Raw genomic sequence first — 18,467 nt, 5'->3', positions numbered from 1 at the left:
TTTTCTTTGGCCGTGAAGCATGTAGGATCTTAGTTCCCTGACCAGGGATTGAACCCACACCCCCTGTACTGGAAGGTGAAGTCTTGAAAAAAGAGGAGGAAGAATATGTATATGTATCCTTCAGAGCTGAGACTACTTACTATCTGGTCCTTTACATATGAAATTTGCCAACCCCTGGTCTAAGCAGTGGTTTCAGCGTCTCAAAATGTGTGTGCTCAGTCGTGTCTGACTCTTCGTGACCCCATGGGCTGTAACCCCCCAGGGCTCCTCTGTCCCTGGGATTACCCCATCAGGAATACTGGAGTGCGTTGCCATTTCCTTCTCCAGGGGATCTTCCCTGCCTGGGGACTGAACCTGTGTCTCCTGCAGCTCCTGCACCGGCAGGTCAGTGAAGCCCTCAGTCTCTCAAGGCACATGTGATTGTCAGTCTTAGAGTGGAGGGGATAGGAGTGCCGCTGGCAGTCTGTGGGTGGAGGCCAGGGATGCTGTTCAGCTTCCTCAAAAGCACACAGTGACCTCTCAGGACAAAGGTTTAACTGATCCAATCAAGATGTTAACAAAGACTGCTTCCTTCCCAAGCTGTAGTTGGGTGCCTCTAAGCTGCTTTCTAGATTGGGCCTTCGCCTTGGCTCCCATTCCTGTCTTTGGCCTGCCTGACCTAGTTTTAGCAAGAATTCTGTTGTATCAGTTTAGTGAAAATCCCCCCACTTTTCCTACCTGATCACCCTGATGTCTGATCAAATGCCTTATCCCCTACCCTTGATGTCTAATTACCCCTGGCTGTATTCAGCAAGTTAGATCAGTCTAGTAAGAATCCCCGTACTCTTTAAAAATTAAAAAAAAAAAAAAAAATTTGTTTGGCTGCCTTGGGTCTTGGTTGTGATGTGCAGGCTGCTCTCTATTTGTGGCCCTCAGGCTCCAGAGCACCTGGGCTCAGTAGTTGTGGCATGTAGCTTAGTTGCCCCCAGCGACATGTGGGATCTTAGTTCTTCAACCAGGGATGAAGCCCTTATTCCCTGCATTGGAAGGCAGATTCTTAACCACTGGACTACCAGGGTAGTCCTGAGAATCCCCTGACCCTTGATGTCTTAGTAATTTTCCATCTCCTGACTCCCTCATGCTTTTTATTAAATTCCCAGCTCTTTGCTGTGTTTAGAGTTGAACCTAATCTCTCTCTCCTTTTTTCAATAGTCTACATCCATTGCAATAATCCTGAATAAAATCTTCCTTATCGGATTAACAAGTGTTGGAATAGTTTTCCTTTAATAATATCAGTAGTGTAGAGGTTGAGAAACCCTGAGCTAAAACAGTGCTGGGTAGCATTTGGTACATATGCGACTTCAGGGGCCACCTCTGCAAATGGACTCTGCAGCAGCCCCCTCCCCGTGTTTGGCCCTGGCTCTGTTCCTTTATGAGTGAAATAAGGTTGACTCTGTCTGGGGGAATTTCATTTCAGCCTTCCTTCCTCTCCAACATTTTAAACATTGAATTATAGTTGACAAACAATATTAGTTTCAGGTGTACAACATAGTGACTTGGTACTTTTATACATTGCAAAATGACCGATAGGATAAGTCTAGTTACCATCTGTCAGCTACAGAGTTATTACAAAGTATTATTGCCTGTATTCCCTATGCTATACCTATAGTCTTGTGACTCCCCAGTATTTTTCTGTCTGTTAGAATCTTCATTAAAAAATGAAACCTTGCAATCTTCAAAGTAAAACGGTGAAAGGCAAATTGTATGAACGTGTTGAAACAGCCCAGGCCACACTGTAACTGCTGTCCAAGTAATAGCTATTAATAATAGTGTATGTTTTGGTCTTGGGTTAATGACCTAATCTAGTCAAATATGTTTTTCAGGAATTCAAGAAAATATGTTCAGCCATTTCAGAAAGAAAAGTTTAAGCATGCCATTTCAGTCTTAAATCAAAGAAGGCTAGAAGATAGCCACTGTAGATAGCCACCACATCCCTTTATGTTTAAGGTATTTTTAGCTGACAGAAGTTGCCTTCACACTGAAGAGTGCTGCTGCCTGGGAGCCTTAAAACAGCACTTAGTTGAGTAAGTTTTACTGTGGAAATACTGAATTGTTGAGGAGCATAAGAATGACGCTCCCTATGGAGTTTAGTTTTGGAGAGGACAGAAAAATATGTGGTGCTTGAATTTTGGCGATACAGGTTCTAACAAAGGCAGTATGAACACCCACATTTAGATTAGTTGGCTGAATAACTTGGCCATTTATGGAGGGGGCGCTTTTCCTTCATTTCCTTCAACAGACATGAGTTCAGGTGATCAGACATTTTCTGTAAGTATAGGTATGCTATATAGATGTATAGAAACATTTCTAAATGAAATTTGCTTTCCGAAATGATCAAAGGAAGTTCCTAAAGTTCTATCTTCATATTTTGTGTGTGTGTGTGCTCAGTTGTGTCTGACTATTTGCAGCCCCAAGCGCTGTAGCCCACCAGGCTCCTCTGTGCATGGGGTTTTCCTGGCAAGAATACTGGAGTGGGTTGCCATTTACTCCTCCAGGGATCTTTCCCACCCAGGGATCAACCTGAATTTTTCTGCATTGCAGGCAGATTCTTTTACCACTGAGCCTTTGGGGAAGCCTTTGTATTTTATGATACTAAACTAAATTTTTTTTTTGAGTATTTCTGATCAAGTGCACTTGTGTTAATGTGTGTGCACACATATAAGAGAATGTAATTATGGTATAGAAAGCACATTGAGAAAAGAGATTATGGATTTCTCTTTCCAAACAAAAATACAGCTCCTTTCTCTGAAAATAATTTTCTTTAAGCACAGCAGAAAATCTGAGCAGCATTCTGCCAGTAGCTTTTTTAAATGGTTGAGACATATGGCTCCATTGATCCCTGATACGGTTATTTATGTAGCTGGTTTTCTACATGAGGGGAAGAAAGTTTGATTAAGTACCATTAACTGTGACATATCCCGTGGGTAATGATTTTTTTGTGTTTTCTCCCCCTTTTAAAGAAATTGGTAGCTATGTAATAGGTTCTGGTAAAGTGATCTGCCAGAACACTTAGTGGGAAATAAATGCAGCCTCTGCAAGAGCATCGGGTGCCGGTGTTGTCAAGTACTTAGGTGGTGCCTCAGAAATGGGGTGTCCTGCCACTGTCTGCAGGATCTGAACCTAAACGTCATTTTCTTGGGGGAGTGTGTGTGGGTCCTGATGGTGTCTTTGCATTCCAGAGGTGGCTACTTAGGCTTGGAGCCGCAGTCTGTTGCCACGAACATACAGTGCTGTGCTTAGTCACTCAGTCGTGTCTGACTCTTTGCGACCCCGTGGACTGTAACATGCCAGGCTCCTCTGTCCATGGGGATTCTCCAGACAAGAATACTGGAGTGGGTTGCCATGCCCTCCTCCAGGGGATCTTCTCAACCCAGGGATCAAACCCAGGTCTGCCCCACTGCAGGCAGATTCTTTACCATCTGAACCACCAGGGAAGCCCATGAATACCAGTGTGAATTTGAAGCCCATCCAAGATTAAACCTGAGGCTTTGATTTCATCAATTCCCTTTCTTGATTCTTGTCACTCAAGGTAACATTGCTGCTGTTCATTAAATTAGTGCTTCCTCATTTGGAGTAACAAGATAATTTGATGTACTTCTGCACATTTTTTTTCTCATTTGATTCCTTTAAATCAGTAGGTAAATGAAAGTGAAAGTCGCTCAATCGTGTCTGACTCTGCTACTCAATGGACATGGACTCTAGCCTGCCAGGCTCCCCTGTCGGTGGGATTCTCCAGACAAGAATATTGGGGTGGGTAGCCATTCCCTTCTCCAGGGGATCTTCTTGACCCAGGGTCAAACCTGGGTCTCCTGCATTACTTTACCATCTGAGCCACCAGGGAAGCCCCATACAGTAGGTAGGCAGGTGTCAATTATGATAAAATAAGTTTTTAGTGACTTCCTCAAGGCCATTAAATAGTATATGACAGCCTGAAGCTCAGACCCAGGCCTTTTCAGCCCATGCTGTTGCTCATCCTCTGAACCACATGCTTTTATATACATTGTTGGATTTGATTTCCTAATATTTTGTTAAGGACTTTTGCATATGTCCATGAAGATGTTGGTCTATAGCTTTCCTTTCTTACAGTGTCTTTGTGTGGTTTTAATATTAGGGTAATGCTGGCTCCATGGAATAAGTTAGGAAGTTTTCTCTCTGCTTCTGTCTTCTGGAAGAGATGGTTGAGAATTGGTAGTTTCCTCCTTAAATGTTTGGTAGACTCTACCAATGAATCCATCTGGGCCTGGTATTTCTATTTTGGAAGGTAATACATTTTTGATTCTATTTCTTTAATGGATATATGCCTATTTTTCCATGTATGAGTTTTGGTAGATTGTGTCTTTCAAGATAGTGGTCCTTTTTATCTAGGTTATCAAATTTGTGGGCTTTGAGTTGTCCATAATATTCCTTTATTGTCCATTTAAGTTCATGGGATCAGTAGTAATGGCCCCATTTTCATTTCTAATATTGTTAATTTGTGTCTTCTATCTTTTTTAATCTGGATAAGAGTTCCTTAATTTTAGAGATATTTTCAAAGACCGCTTTTGGTTTCACTGATTTTTCTCTATTGATTTTCTGTTTTCAATTTCATTGATTTTCACTCTAATTTTTATTATTTTTTTGCCACTGCTTATTTTGGATTTAATTTGATCTTCTTTTTCTAGTTTCCTAAGGTGGAAGCTTATATTATTGATTTTAGATCTTTCTTTTCTAATATATGCATTCAGTGCTATAAATTTTTCTCTAATCACTGCATTCTCTGCATCCCGCAAATTTTGTTAAGTTCTATTTTTGTTTTCATTTAAAGTATTTTAAAGTTTCTCTTGAGATTTCTTCTTTGACTTATGTTTTACTTAGAAGTGTTTAATTGGTCATATTATTCTTTGTTCATAAGCACTATTGTACATTTTTTCAAGATACTACTAGAGAGGTTTGTGTTCACTGATAAAAATTGTATACATTGGGCTTCTAATGGTAGAGGAAGGTGGAATGGGAGAAAGAAAGGAAGCAGTGACCATTGAGTTAGTTTTTCATCCTCTGGTTAACTTTGCTTACTTTCATAATGGATTTGAAGCTGATAATAAAGCATATGTATAATGGTGACTGCAGCCATGAAATTAAAAGATGCTTACTCCTTGGAAGAAAAGTTATGGCCAACCTAGACAGCATATTCAAAAGCAGAGACATTACCGACTAAGGTCCGCCTAGTTAAGGCTATGGTTTTTCCTGTGGTCATGTATAGATGTGAGACTTGGACTGTAAAGAAAGCTGAGTGTGGAAGAATTGATGCTTTTGAACTGTGGTGTTGGAGAAGACTCTTGAGGGTCCCTTGGACTGCAGGGAGATCCAACCAGTCCATTCTGAAGGAGATCAACCCTGGGATTTCTTTGGAAGGAATGATTCTAAAGCTGAAGCTCCAGTACTTTGGCCACCTCGTGCGAAGAGTTGACTCATTGGAAAAGACTCTGATGCTGGGAGAGACTGGGGGCAGGAGGAGAAGGGGACGACAGAGGATGAGATGGCTGGATGGCATCTCCGGCTCAGTGGACATGAGTTTGAGCAAACTCTGAGAGATAGTGAAGGGCAGGGAAACCTGGCGTGCTGCAGTCCATGGGGTCACAAAGAGTCAGACATGTCTTAGTGGCTGAACAAAAACAAATATGATAAAATGGAGGAAACAATTTCACCAAAAACTAGTTCTTTCAAGTATTAGTAATTTTCCCTGATCTAAGAAAGGAACTGAACAACTTTAGATTAAGGTTTCTTTTAAGTGCCATGAATTTCAGATCATTGATTGAAAGCTGAGATGATGATTTTGTAGTGAAAGCATTGCACAGAGGTGGACAGCAGTTATGTTTGTAGACAGGTTACTTATTTTCCATATAGATTGGTAATATGACACTTGTTTTTGTTTTCCTGTTATTTATATTCCCTCTTGTCCTTAAAAAAATGAGAGGTTAATAGAAATACAGGGGAAAAAATAAAATTGTGAAGGTGAAACTAAGGGGATAGAATAAGTTAAAGGCTGCAGAAATGAGTTAACAAGGTCTGTCCCTGTTATTGAAAATGGGCCGTAAGTTTGCACCTGAGCTTCAGAGGAACAACTGGCTCAAATTAAGGGGTGCCACAGATTGAAATGTCACACTGATCTAAGAGCAGGTCTCCGGAGGGAGAGCCTCCAAGAAGCTGGAGTTGGGGTCTGGTTCATGGTGTTTGCAGATGTCAACTGCAGGAGGCTTAAGACCTTTGCCTCAGTCTTCTGCCATCAGTGTGAGTCAGTTTGGTTTACTTTTTTAAACTTGTTTTTTTACTGTTTTTTCTTCCAGATCAGGTACTTGAGAAAGTCTAAAGACTTCCTGCTCACACTGGAGATTTGGGAGAAGGTAGTGTGGGTGGAACATGTATGTGTGTGTTCAGTCACTCAGTCATGTCTGACTCTTCTTACCCCGTGGACTGTAGCCCACCAGGGTCCTCTGTCCATGAGATTCTCTAGGCAAGAATGCTGGAGCGGGCAGTCATTCCCTTCTCCAGGGGATCTTTCCTACCCAGGGATCAAGCCCACATCTCCTTCACTGGCAGGAGTATTCTTTCCCACTAGTGCCACCTGGTTAGCCCATCAGTTCAGTTCAGTTCAGTCGCTCAGTCATGTCCGACTCTTTGCGACCCTATGAATCGCAGCATGCCAGGCTTCCCTGTCCATCACCAACTCCTGGAGTTCACTCAGATTCACATCCATTGAGTCAGTGATGCCATCCAGCCATCTCATCCCTGGTCGTCCCCTTCTCCTCCTGCCCCCAATCCCTCCCAGCATCAGAGTCTTTTCCAATGAGTCAACTCTTTGCATGAGGTGGCCAAAGGACTGGAATTTCAGCTTCAGCATCATTCCCTCCAAAGAAATCCCAGGGTTGATCTCCTTCAGAATGGACTGGTTGGATCTGCTTGCAGTCCAAGGGACTCTCAAGAGTCTTCTCCAACACCACTGTTCAAAAGCATCAATTCTTTGGCACTCAGCCTTCTTCATAGTTCAGCTCTCACATCCATCCCTTAAACACCTCAGTACAATCATTTGAAATTATGTAGTGTCATTAAGGTTTAAAAACATACTGTTTAGGGAATTCCCTGGTGGTCCAGTGGTTAGGACTCTGTCCTTTCAGTGCTGAGGGTCCTGACTCAGTCACTGATTGGTAAACTCAGATCCCACAAGCCACGCAGCATGGCCAAAAAAAGTACTGTTTATCTAGGAAGCTTTTTAGGAAATGAGGCCTGAGAGGAATTCCTCCTACAGGTCCTTGTGAAGAGTGCACTGGGCAACAGGGAAGACAGCATTCTTGCAGTAACAGCCTTTTGATAGCTACAATAGTGATTTTCTTATGGCTGATACTTGTAATGCTGCTCAGTTCAAGCCAAGTACATGATGCCAGAATACAGTTTAGTAGAAGTGATTTTTTTCAGGAGATAAAACAGTGAAGGTGAAGTATGAAGCTCTGAGGCTTAGGGTTGATTTAGAGGCATAATGCAAGCCGCAGTAGAAGTTTTGTTCTTTTTTAAATTGTGGTGAAATTCACACAACATACAGTTAATCATTTTAAAATGTGCAATTCAGTGGCATTTAGGATATTCACAGTGTGTGCAATTACTATCTCTTTAGTTCCGAAACTTTATCACTCCAAAACAGCTCATATTCATTAAGTAATCACACTCCATTTCCCTCTTCTCCTCTTTCCCTGGTATCCATAAGTCTGCCTACTGTCTCTGTGGATTTACTTCTTCTGGCTATTTCAGATAAAAAGCATACAATAAGTAGCTTTTTGTTTCTTGCTTCTTTCATTTAATGTTTTCAAAGTGCATCCAAATGATCACTATTTCTTTCCTTTTTATGGCTGAATAATAGTCCCTTGTATGTACATATCACAATTTGTTTATCCCTTCCTCTGTTGGTAGACATTTGGAGTGTTCATAGCTGTTGGCTATTGTGAATTATATTGCTATTAAAGCTCAACATTCAGAAAACTAAGATCGTGGCATCTGGTCCCATCACTTCATGGGAAATAGATGGAGAAACAGTGGAAACATTGTCAGACTTTATTTTGGGGGGCTCCAAAATCACTGCAGACGGTGACCACAGCCATGAAATTAAAAGACGCTTACTCCTTGAAAGGAAAGTTATGACCAACCTATACAGCATATTCAAAAGCAGAGACATTACTTTGCCAACAAAGGTCCATGTAGTCAAGGCTATGGTTTTTCCTGTGGTCATGTATGGATGTGAGAGTTGGAGTGTGAAGAAAGCTGAGCGCCAAGAATGGGTGCTTTTGAACTGTGGTGTTAGAGAAGACTTTTGAGAGTCCCTTGGGTTGCAAGGAGATCCAGTCAGTCCATTCTAAAGGAGATCAGTCCTGGGTGTTCTTTAGAAGGACTGATGCTAAAGCTGAAACTCCAATACTTTGGCCACCTCATGCGAAGAGTTGACTCATTGGAAAAGACTCTGATGCTGGGAGGGATTGGGGGCAAGAGGAGAAGGGGACGACAGAGGATGAGATGGCTGGAGGGCATCACGGACTCGATGGACATGAGTTTGGGTGAACTCTGGCAGTTGGTGATGGACAGGGAGGCCTGGCATGCTGCACTTCATGGGGTCACAAGGAGTTGGACACAACTGAGCGACTGAACTGAACTGAAAGATTTGTGAACAAGTATTTGAGTTTTTTTTTTTTTTTTAGTTCTTTTGGATATATACCTAATGATGAAATTACTGGGTTATATGGTAATTCCATGTATTACTTTTTGAGGAACAAGCCTTGTTTCACAGTAGTTACATTGTTTAACATTTCCAGTGGAGTATATGAGAATTCCTACTTCTCCACATCTTAAACAACATTTGTTATTTTCTGTTTTCTTAAAAAAATTATTTTTATTTTTTTCTTATAACCATCCTACTGGGTAGAGAGTGGTATCTCACTGTAGTTTCCATTTGTATTTCCTTGATACCTAATGATGCTAGATACCTTTTCTGCATTTCTGTTAGCCAACTGAATACCTATTCTGAAGAAATGTCTATTCTAGATTCTTTCCCCATTTTGCAAAATTGGGTTGTTTATTGTTGAATTGTAGGATCTCCTTATATTTTTGAAATGTGAAACCATTATTAGATTGTCCAGTTCTCAATAAAAAAAAAATTACAAAGCATACAAAGAAACAGAAAAGTCTAACCCACTGATAAAGAAAAAAGAAACTGATAGGAGTCATCCATGAAGAAGCCCAGATATTAGACTTAGTAGGTAAGTCTCTACATTTACTGTCTTAAATATTCTAAAAGAGCTAAAGGAAACCGTGAATAAGCAACTAAAGGTAATCCGGAGAATGGTGTAAAATCAAGTAGGGAATGTCAGTACAGAGATAGGAACTATAACAAGGAACCAAGTTGATATGCTGGCGCTGGAAGTTATAATAGCTGAAATCAAAACCAAGCAAATGAAAAACTAAAGGGCTTCAGCAGGTGATTTTCGTAGGCAGGAGAGAGAGTCAACAATTGTGAAGCTAGGACAATTGCAGTTACTCAGTCTGAGGTGTAGAAAGCAAAAAGAGTGAAGTAAAAGGGGCAGAGCCTGAGTGACTTGTAGGACACCATCAAGTTTCACAGCGCATACATTATGGGAGTCTCAGAAGGAGAAGAGAGAAAGAAATGGTTAGAAAGATTATTTGAAGAAATAGGTCTGTTAACTTCCCAGACTTTATGGAAGATATTAATTTCTATAACCGAGAAGCTTAACGAACTCCAAGTAGAATAAACACCAAGAAATCTATACCTAGATACATTATAATTAAGTTGTTGGAAGTCAAAGAGAGAGCTTTGTAAATATCAAGAGAGAATCAACTTGTCACATCCAAGGGTTTCTCAGTAAGATAAATTGCCAGTTTCTCATCAAGACCATGGAGGCCAGAAGTCAGCAGGATGATATATTTGAAATGCTGAAAGAAAAGAGTTGTCAGCCAAGAATTCCATATTTGGCAAAGCTATACTTCACCAATAAGGGAGGAATAAAGATGTTTTTAGGTAAATGAAAGATAAAGGAGTTTATTGCTAGACTTGCTAGACTTGCGCCACAAGGAATGCTAAAGAGAGTCCTTCAGCCTGAAGCACAGGAACACTCGGCAATAACTCAAAGCCATATGAAGAAATAAAGATCGCTGGTAGGGACTTTGCTGGTGGTCCAGTGGTTAAGAATGTAGCTTGCAGTGCAGGGGACATGGGTTCAATCCTGGGTTGGGAGACTAAGATCCTACATGCTACAGAGCAACTGTGTCACAACTAATGAGCCTGCATGCCACAGCTAGAGCGTGCGCTGCAGTGAAAGATCCCACATGACGCAAGGAAGATCCTGTATGCCGCAGCGAAGACCTGACGCAGCCAGTACAGTAAAGGAAATTAATTAACACAGGATCACTGATAAAGGTCACTATAGAGGAAGACAACATCAGTATCATTGTCATTTTGGTTTGTAACTCTTCTTTGTCTTTCTTACATGATTTAAAAGACAAATTTCTACAACAATAATTTTAAGTATATGTTAATGTGTACACAATGTATAAAATGTAATTTTTGACAATGACAACGTAAACCGGGATAGAGAGCTGGGTAGGGACAGGTTTATTGCAGGCTACTGAAGCTAAGTTGGTGTTAGTTCAATCTAGTTTGTTATAGACTTAGAATATTGACTACAACTCTGATGGAAACCACTTCAAAAATCAGTACAATATACCACATTAATAGAACAAAGGGTGTAAAAATCCATATGATCATCTCAATATATGTAGAAAGAACATTAGATAAAATTCAACACCATTCACAGCAAAAAGACTCAGAAGACTAAGAATAGAAGGGAAAAAAGCATTTATGAAAAACCTACAACTAACATCATTTTTAATCGTAAAAGACTGGAAACTTTCTTTTTAAGATCAGGAGCGAGACAAGGATGTCTGCTTTCATCATTACTATTCAGCGTTGTACTGGAAGTCCTATCCAGAGCAATTAGGCTAGGAAGAGAAATGAAAGGCATCTAAATTGGAAAGGAAGAAGTAAAGCTATTTCTATTTTAAATGACGTAATTCTATATGTTAAAAAAATTCAACTTTTTGCATACATGCAAAAACTACTAGAGCTAATTAAGCAAATTCAGCAAAGTTGCAGGGTGCAAGACCAAAACAGAAAAAATTAGTTATGTTCCTATATACTGGCAATGAACAGTCCTAAATGGAAATTAAGAAAGCATCCAAAGAAATAAAATATCTAGAAGCACATTTAAGGATGTGAAAGACTTATGCCCTGGAAACTACAGAATATTGATGAAAGAAATTAAATGAGACCTAAATAAATGGAAATACATCTGTATTCTTTGACTGGAAGACTTAATATTGTTAAAATGGAAATATTCCTCAAAGCAATCTACAGATTGAATGTAATGCCTATTCAATTTCCCGTTGCCTCCTCCCCCTAAAATGGAAAAGCCAATCCTCAAATTCATGTAGGGCAAGAGGCCTTAATTAGTTAAAACAGTTTTGAAAAAGAAGAGCAAATTTTGAGGACTTATACTTCCTGACTGAAAACGTTGCCACAAAGCCACAGTAATCAAAATAGTGTGGTACCACATAAGGATAGATGTATAGACAGATGGAACAGAATTGGAGAACCAGAAATAAACCCAGACATCTCTAGCTAATTAATTTTCAACATGGGTCAAAAGACCATTTAATGGGGAAAGAACAGTTTCTTCAACAAGTGATTTTGAGACAACTGGATAACCATATGCAAAGACTGAATAATGAGCTTAGTATACAAAAATTAAATCAAAAGGGATTGGACCTAAAGATAAGAATGAACACTCTACATCTGCTTTAAGAAGCCGTAGGGCTTCACGATCTTGGGTTTTGCAATGGCTTCTTCGAATTGACATAGAAAGCATAAGCACCAAAAGGAAAAAAACAGATAAATTAGACTTCAAAATAATTTTTTTTAAAGTCTGTTGAAGAATATTATTAAGAAAGTGAAAATGCAACCTACAGAATGGAAGAAAACATTGAGAAGTCATGTACCTGATAAGATACAACTGTGTAAGTTTTGTAAATTGACGTTCACATCACCAAATTTCCTGATTAATCCAGCTTCCGTTTTCTCTGCAAAGTGTAGTGACTGCTGTCCACAGTGTGCTGAGTTGTAGTAGCAGCTGTTGGCTACTTATAAATAGTCTGTGCTTTTGTGTCTCCTTCAGTTGAATTTTATGTTTATCTTCAGTTAGCTATGTGTATGTTTGTTTGTGCAAATTTTACTTAATATTGTAATTAATTTAATTAAGTATCATATGGGCTTCCCTGTGGCTCAGCTGGTAGAGAATCCGTCTGCAATGCGGGAGACCTGGGTTCGATCCCTGGGTTGGGAAGATCCCCTGGAGAAGGAAACGGCTACCCACTCCAGTGTTCTGGCCTGGAGGATTCCATGGACTATATAGTCCATGGGAACACAAAGAGTTGGACACGACTGACTGACTTTCACTTCACTGAGTGTTATACAAAGCAGTTAAATATGGGTGAAAAAGATATTTTTGAGAAAATAAATCTTAATACTTAGGAAAAACTTGAGAATGAGTCAACATTTAACCTATATTAAAGAAATCAAAATTGGAGAAGTATAACAATGCACTGTGGGGGTGGTTTATGTAAGAAACAAGGTTGATAAGACCAATCAACAGAGTCCTATACACAGAGAAACACCTTGGTTTTACATCAAAACATTGGTTTGCTTAGAAGTGTTTATTTAGTTTAGATGATTCCTTTTGTTGGACAGCTCTTTCATAATTAACTGTCCAGTTTGGGGTAAAGAGAAGCTTTTGCTGTATCCATCACTCCAGAGATAGAACGCTGCAACTCTAGATGAGTTTAACCGCAAGACATTTTGTTATATTTTGTGATGGATTTCAGGACTTGTTGACTTTGGTAGCTCTACAGCATCATCAACGAGTGCTCTCTTTTCCACCGTCTTTAATGTGTTTGCTTTTAGTCTGGCCCCTCTCTAAATTGCAAGGTAGCTACAATAATTGTCCAGAAGTAGAGTGTTCCAGTCGTTATTCTACCTTCTTTGTAAGAACAAGGAAGCCTACCCCAGAATCTCCAAAGCAGATTTCCCCCATGTCTCACTGGTTAATGATGGGTCACCTACCTACCCTTAAACCAGTGCTAGCAAGGAGCATGGGACCATCATGACTGGCTTTGACCCTGAGAGGGTGTTAGCCCTGAGACCCTAGAGCCAGGGGAGATACTCAAAATCAAGTTCTGCCCACAAAAATTACGGGCATAGTGGTGTTGGAAAGGAGCCAGTAGTTCTAGAGGGACAGCAAATCTTTCGTGTATTCTTCCTTAAATATTGTTGCCCCAAACTAAGCTTTTTATAACAACCAAGCAGTAGGGAATTCAAGGTTATTCTCTTTGGGAGCATCCACAGTTCAGCTGCTCAAAACTACTGGTCAAGAATGTATCCAGCGTATCATCTGAGTAGATGGCAGGTTGCTCTCCCTTTCTCAAAGCTTGTAAGGAGTCTGGGAATCATACCCGAATAGATGGCCACCACATCTTTGTGTGAAAGAGGGAAACTCTACTAGCTAAAGATACGGTTGCCCTGGATGTTTTTCTCTCGTTTTGATAATAACAATGCCTTCTGTTTGGAGATTTCTTTCCTGTTTCATCTGATTTTGGGAAGGACAGTAGTCATGTTGATCTATGATCTCCTTGTTCCCTGCCTCCTATTCCTCGCTACAGAAGGAGGCATGTGACTGAGGCTGGCTACGAGAGGTCCTTGTCTCCTAGGCTACCCCATCTTCCTGGGGATGGTGATGCGTTCAGAAGAAGGCGTAGATAGAATCAAACCAACGAGACTCCTCCCCAGGACTTTTATGTTACAACTTGTGGGCAAGATGTTCATATTTTTGAGAGAGAAGTGCAGGACAAACAATAGCCTGGAGTTTATTTCCCGGGCCACTTGAGAGACACACATGGAGTAGAGAGAGGGAGGCCATTAGGCAAACAGACGTAGAGAAACAGAGACTTGGTAAGGTGGGTGACGAGCAAGAGCAGACAAGTTTCCCAGCAGTGCTGAGTCTTTATCTAATTGAATTTTCGGCTGTGCTAGGTCTTTGTTGCTGTGTGGGCTCTCCTCTAGCTGTGGCAGGTGGGGGCTAGTCTTCAGTGGTGGGTCTGTAGGCTTCTCCTTGCAGCAACTCCTCTTGCTGCAGACCCTGGGCTCTCGGGCAGGTGGCTTCAGTAGCCGCAGCCCACAGCCTCAGTAGTTGCCAGTTCCTGGGCTCCAGAGTGCATGCTCAATAGCGGGGGCTCTGGGGCTTAGTCGCCCTTCGGCATGCGGGATCGTCCCAGGCCAAGTAGCAAACCATGCCTGCTGCGCTGGCAGCGGATTCTTTACGACTGGGCCACCAGGAAAGGCTGGTATTGAATCTTGACTCTAGTTTTCTTATCTTCCAAGTGCTGTTCATCTGTATGAGCTAAATATCTTCTGTTTTGCCTAAGCAGATCCGAATTGGGTTTCTATCACCTGTAACTTCATACATCCTGAGTAATACACTGTTTGAAGAGGTATCTAAGGATAGAGCCGCACTTTTTTTTTTTGTTTTAAAGTCACTCTAATATTTGCTTAATGAACTGCTGAGGCCCCAGTGTTCCATGCTGAAGGGCACACTCACATTAAAACCCAGCTTTGGAAAAGATAACTAATTACTAATCATGACCGTAGAGGGAAAAATCTTACCTTGGAAATGGCCACTGGCCAATTTTAAGTACTATACTTGTTCCTGATAAATGTTTTAGAGTAAGTGAGTTGCAAAGATTTTCCCTAAGAGATCTTACTCCAGTTAAACGTGGGAGGGTATATACTTTAAAAATACTTGGGCAGAAGCACTGAACTAAATTAAATAGTCTTAGAATAGTTGATATTGAGTTGCTTTTGCTGAGGCTAATATGACATCAGAAGTTAGGTCTTCCCATCTGTTCAGTTTCTGAAAACATAACTGTAAAACGGGTGTGGGGAGTACTTACCTTTAGGTTCTCAGGAGTTGGGATTGGTGCACCCAGGGGGCATTCCTGTTGTCTCACCTTCAAAGCCAACCTGAACGGAATTCTAATTAGTAAGGAGAAAGGATGGGACCTGAATTGATTGTACATCTGAAAACAAAGGTCTGAGGTTATGATCTGTCTACCCAATGGTAGACAAGGATGTGGAGGAAGCGTGGTGAACATCCAGAGTATCCTACTACACTTGGGGAGAAGCATGGAGCCTGGAAAGATTGTGGATGCTAGAAGAATCTAGCATTTTTCTAGCTGCGGAGTTGCGCTAGAGTTCTAACTTGTGCTTATTTCCTCAAAGACAAATAAGGGACAAGTACAGAGAAACTAAATGGGTGAAGTTAATGTAGTAAAACAAATGTCTCAGTGTGGCAGTCATTTAAATTCTTTAACGGTACTGAAGCTGTGGGCTGACACCATCCTTCTAATGACTGGAGGAGCCAGGGAGCTGACACGCCTCCAGCACCGGCTGCTGCACACCCAGGAGTGTTTTTGTTGTCCTGGTAAGCCGTGACACACAACAAAATTGTGCGTTGTTCAAAGCCACAAACAGAAATCTTCTTCTGTTCTTAATGGCTGGCTAGCAATGAATAATTTGGGGTTCCTAAAAATGTAGAACAGTTTAATAATCTTTTGCGCTCTGGACCACCTGCAAACCAATTCCATTTATCTAGAGCTAAATGTTGAGAGAATCACTTGTCAGACTTGAAGATTTCTTTCTCGCTTAAAAATGGAATGTAATTGCTTTACAATGTTGTATTAGTTTCTGCGGTGTGTGCCTGAGTGTGTAGTCAGTCACTTCAATCATGTCCAACTCTTTGCAACCCCATGGACGGAAGCCCGCCAGGCTCCTCTGTCCTTGGGATTCTTCAGGCAAGAATGCCAGAGTGGATTGCCGTGCCCTCCTCCAGGGGATCTGCCCCACCCAGGGATCTTCCCCACGTCTCCTGCATCTCCTGCATCGTCAGACGGATTCTTGACCACTAGCGCTGCCTGGGAAGTTGCTGCTGTACAGTGAAGTAAACCAGTTATATGCATACATATCTTCCTTCTCTCTTCGACCTCCCTCCCACACCTCTAGGCCAGCACAGAGCACTGAACTGGGCTTCCTGTAACACAGCAGCTTCCCACTAGCTGTCCATACATGGCGCTTTATACATGTCAGTCCCACACTCCCAGCTTGCCCCACCCTCCCTCTCCCCAACCCACATCCCTGTGCACGTGTCCATTCTCTTTGTCTGCATCTCTATTCCTGCTTTGGAGATAGGTTCATCTGTAAGACTTTACTAGATTCCGCATAGATGTGACTGGAAAAGGTCAGTTTTCTTTCCAATCCCAAAGAAAGGCAATGCCAAAGAATGCTCAAACTACCGCACAATTGCGCTCATCTCACACGCTAGCAAAGTAATGCTCAAAATTCTCCAAGCCAGGCTTCAGCAATGCGTGAGCCATGAACTTCCAGATGTTCAAGCTGGTTTTAGAAAAGGCAGAGGAACCAGAGACCAAATAGCCAACATCTGCTGAATCATCGAAAAAGCAAGAGAATTCCAGAAAAACATCTATTTCTGCTTTATTGACTATGCCAAAGCCTTTGACTGTGTGGATCACAATAAACTGGAAAATTCTGAGAGATGGGAATTCCAGACCACCTGACCTGCCTCTTGAGAAACCTTTATGCAGGTCAGGAAGCAACAGTTAGAACTAGACATGGAACAACAGACTGGTTCCAAATAGAAAAAGGTGTACGTCAAGGCTGTATATTGTCACCCTGCTTATTTAACTTGTATGCAGAGTACATCATGAGAAACGCTGGGCTGGAAGAAGCACAAGCTGGAATCAAGATTGCCGGGAGAAATCTCGATAACCTCAGATATGGAGATGATACCACCCTAATGGCAGAAAGTGAAGGTGAACTAAAGAGCCTCTTGATGAAACTGAAAGAGGAGAGTGAAAAAGTTGGGTTAAAGCTCAGCATTCAGAAAACGAAGATCATGGCATCTGGTCCCATCACTTCATGGCAAATAGATGGGGAAACAGTGTCTGACTATTTTGTTGGGCTCCAAAATCACTGCAGATGGTGATTGCAGCCATGAAATTAAAAGACGCTTACTCCTTGGAAGGAAAGTTACAACCAACCTAGACAGCATATTAAAAAGCAGAGACATTACTTTGTCAACAAAGGTCTGTCTAGTCAAGGCTGTGGTTTTTCCAGTAGTCATGTATGGATGTGAGAGTTGGACTATAAAGAAAGCTGAGCGCCCAAGAATTGATGCTTTTGAACTGTGACATTAGAGAAGACTCTTGAGAGTCCCTTGGACAACAAGGAGATCCAACCAGTCCATCCTAAAGGAGATCAGTCCTGAGTGTTCACTGGAAGGACTGATGTTGAAGTTGAGACTTTGGCCACCTGATGCGAAGAGCTGACTCATTTGAAAAGACCCTGATGCTGGGAAGGATTGAGGGCAGGAGGAGAAGGAGACGACAGAGGATGAGATGGTTGGGTGGCATCACCACCTCAATGGACATGAGTTTGGGTGAACTCCGGGAGTTGGTGATGGACAGGAAGGCCTGGCATGCTGCGGTTCATGGGGTCACAAAGAGTCGGACACAACTGAGTGACTGAACTGAACTGATACGGTACTTGTTTTTCTTCTTTCTGATTTACTTCATTCTGTGTGACAGACTCTAGGTCTATCCATGTCTCTACGTGTGACTATATCTCATTCCTTTCAGTGGCTGAGTAATATTCCATTGTGTGTGTGCACCACATTTGCTTTGTCCCTGCAGCTGTCATTGGGCATTTAGGTTGTTTCCATGTCCTGGCTATTGTAAATCGTGCTGCAGTTAACATTGGGGTACATGTGTCCTTTCAGATTAAGGTTTTCTCAGGGCATATGCCCAGTATTGATATTTCTCGATCATATAGTAGTTTTATGTTTAGGTTTTTAAGGGGCCTCCATACTATTCTCCATAGTGAATATATCAGTTTACATTCCCACCAGTTGTGTAAGAGGGCTGCCTTTTCTCCATACCCTCTGCAAACCAGTTTCACTTAGCTGGAGTGAAATGTTGGGAGAATCAGTAGTCAGACTTGAAGAAGCTTTCTTAACAAAGTAGGACAGATTATGCTATGCCCAAAAGACCGACAGTCTGCCAAGATTTGGTCAGTGACTTTTATTTAAAGGTGTTTTGCCATATGGCTTCTGCAGAAAGCCAAAGATCAGGTCTCACATTCTAGCACATTTGCATTAATAAGTCATGTTCTTGAACTAGAGCAGGTACCACCTGTGTTTTCAGCGTGGAATTAGAAT

This window comes from Capricornis sumatraensis, chromosome 17, assembly GCF_032405125.1.
Source record: "Capricornis sumatraensis isolate serow.1 chromosome 17, serow.2, whole genome shotgun sequence".
NCBI classification, from domain to species: Eukaryota; Metazoa; Chordata; class Mammalia; order Artiodactyla; family Bovidae; genus Capricornis; species Capricornis sumatraensis.
The sequence above is the reverse complement of the archived record's forward strand: the minus strand, read 5'-3'. Positions refer to the sequence as shown.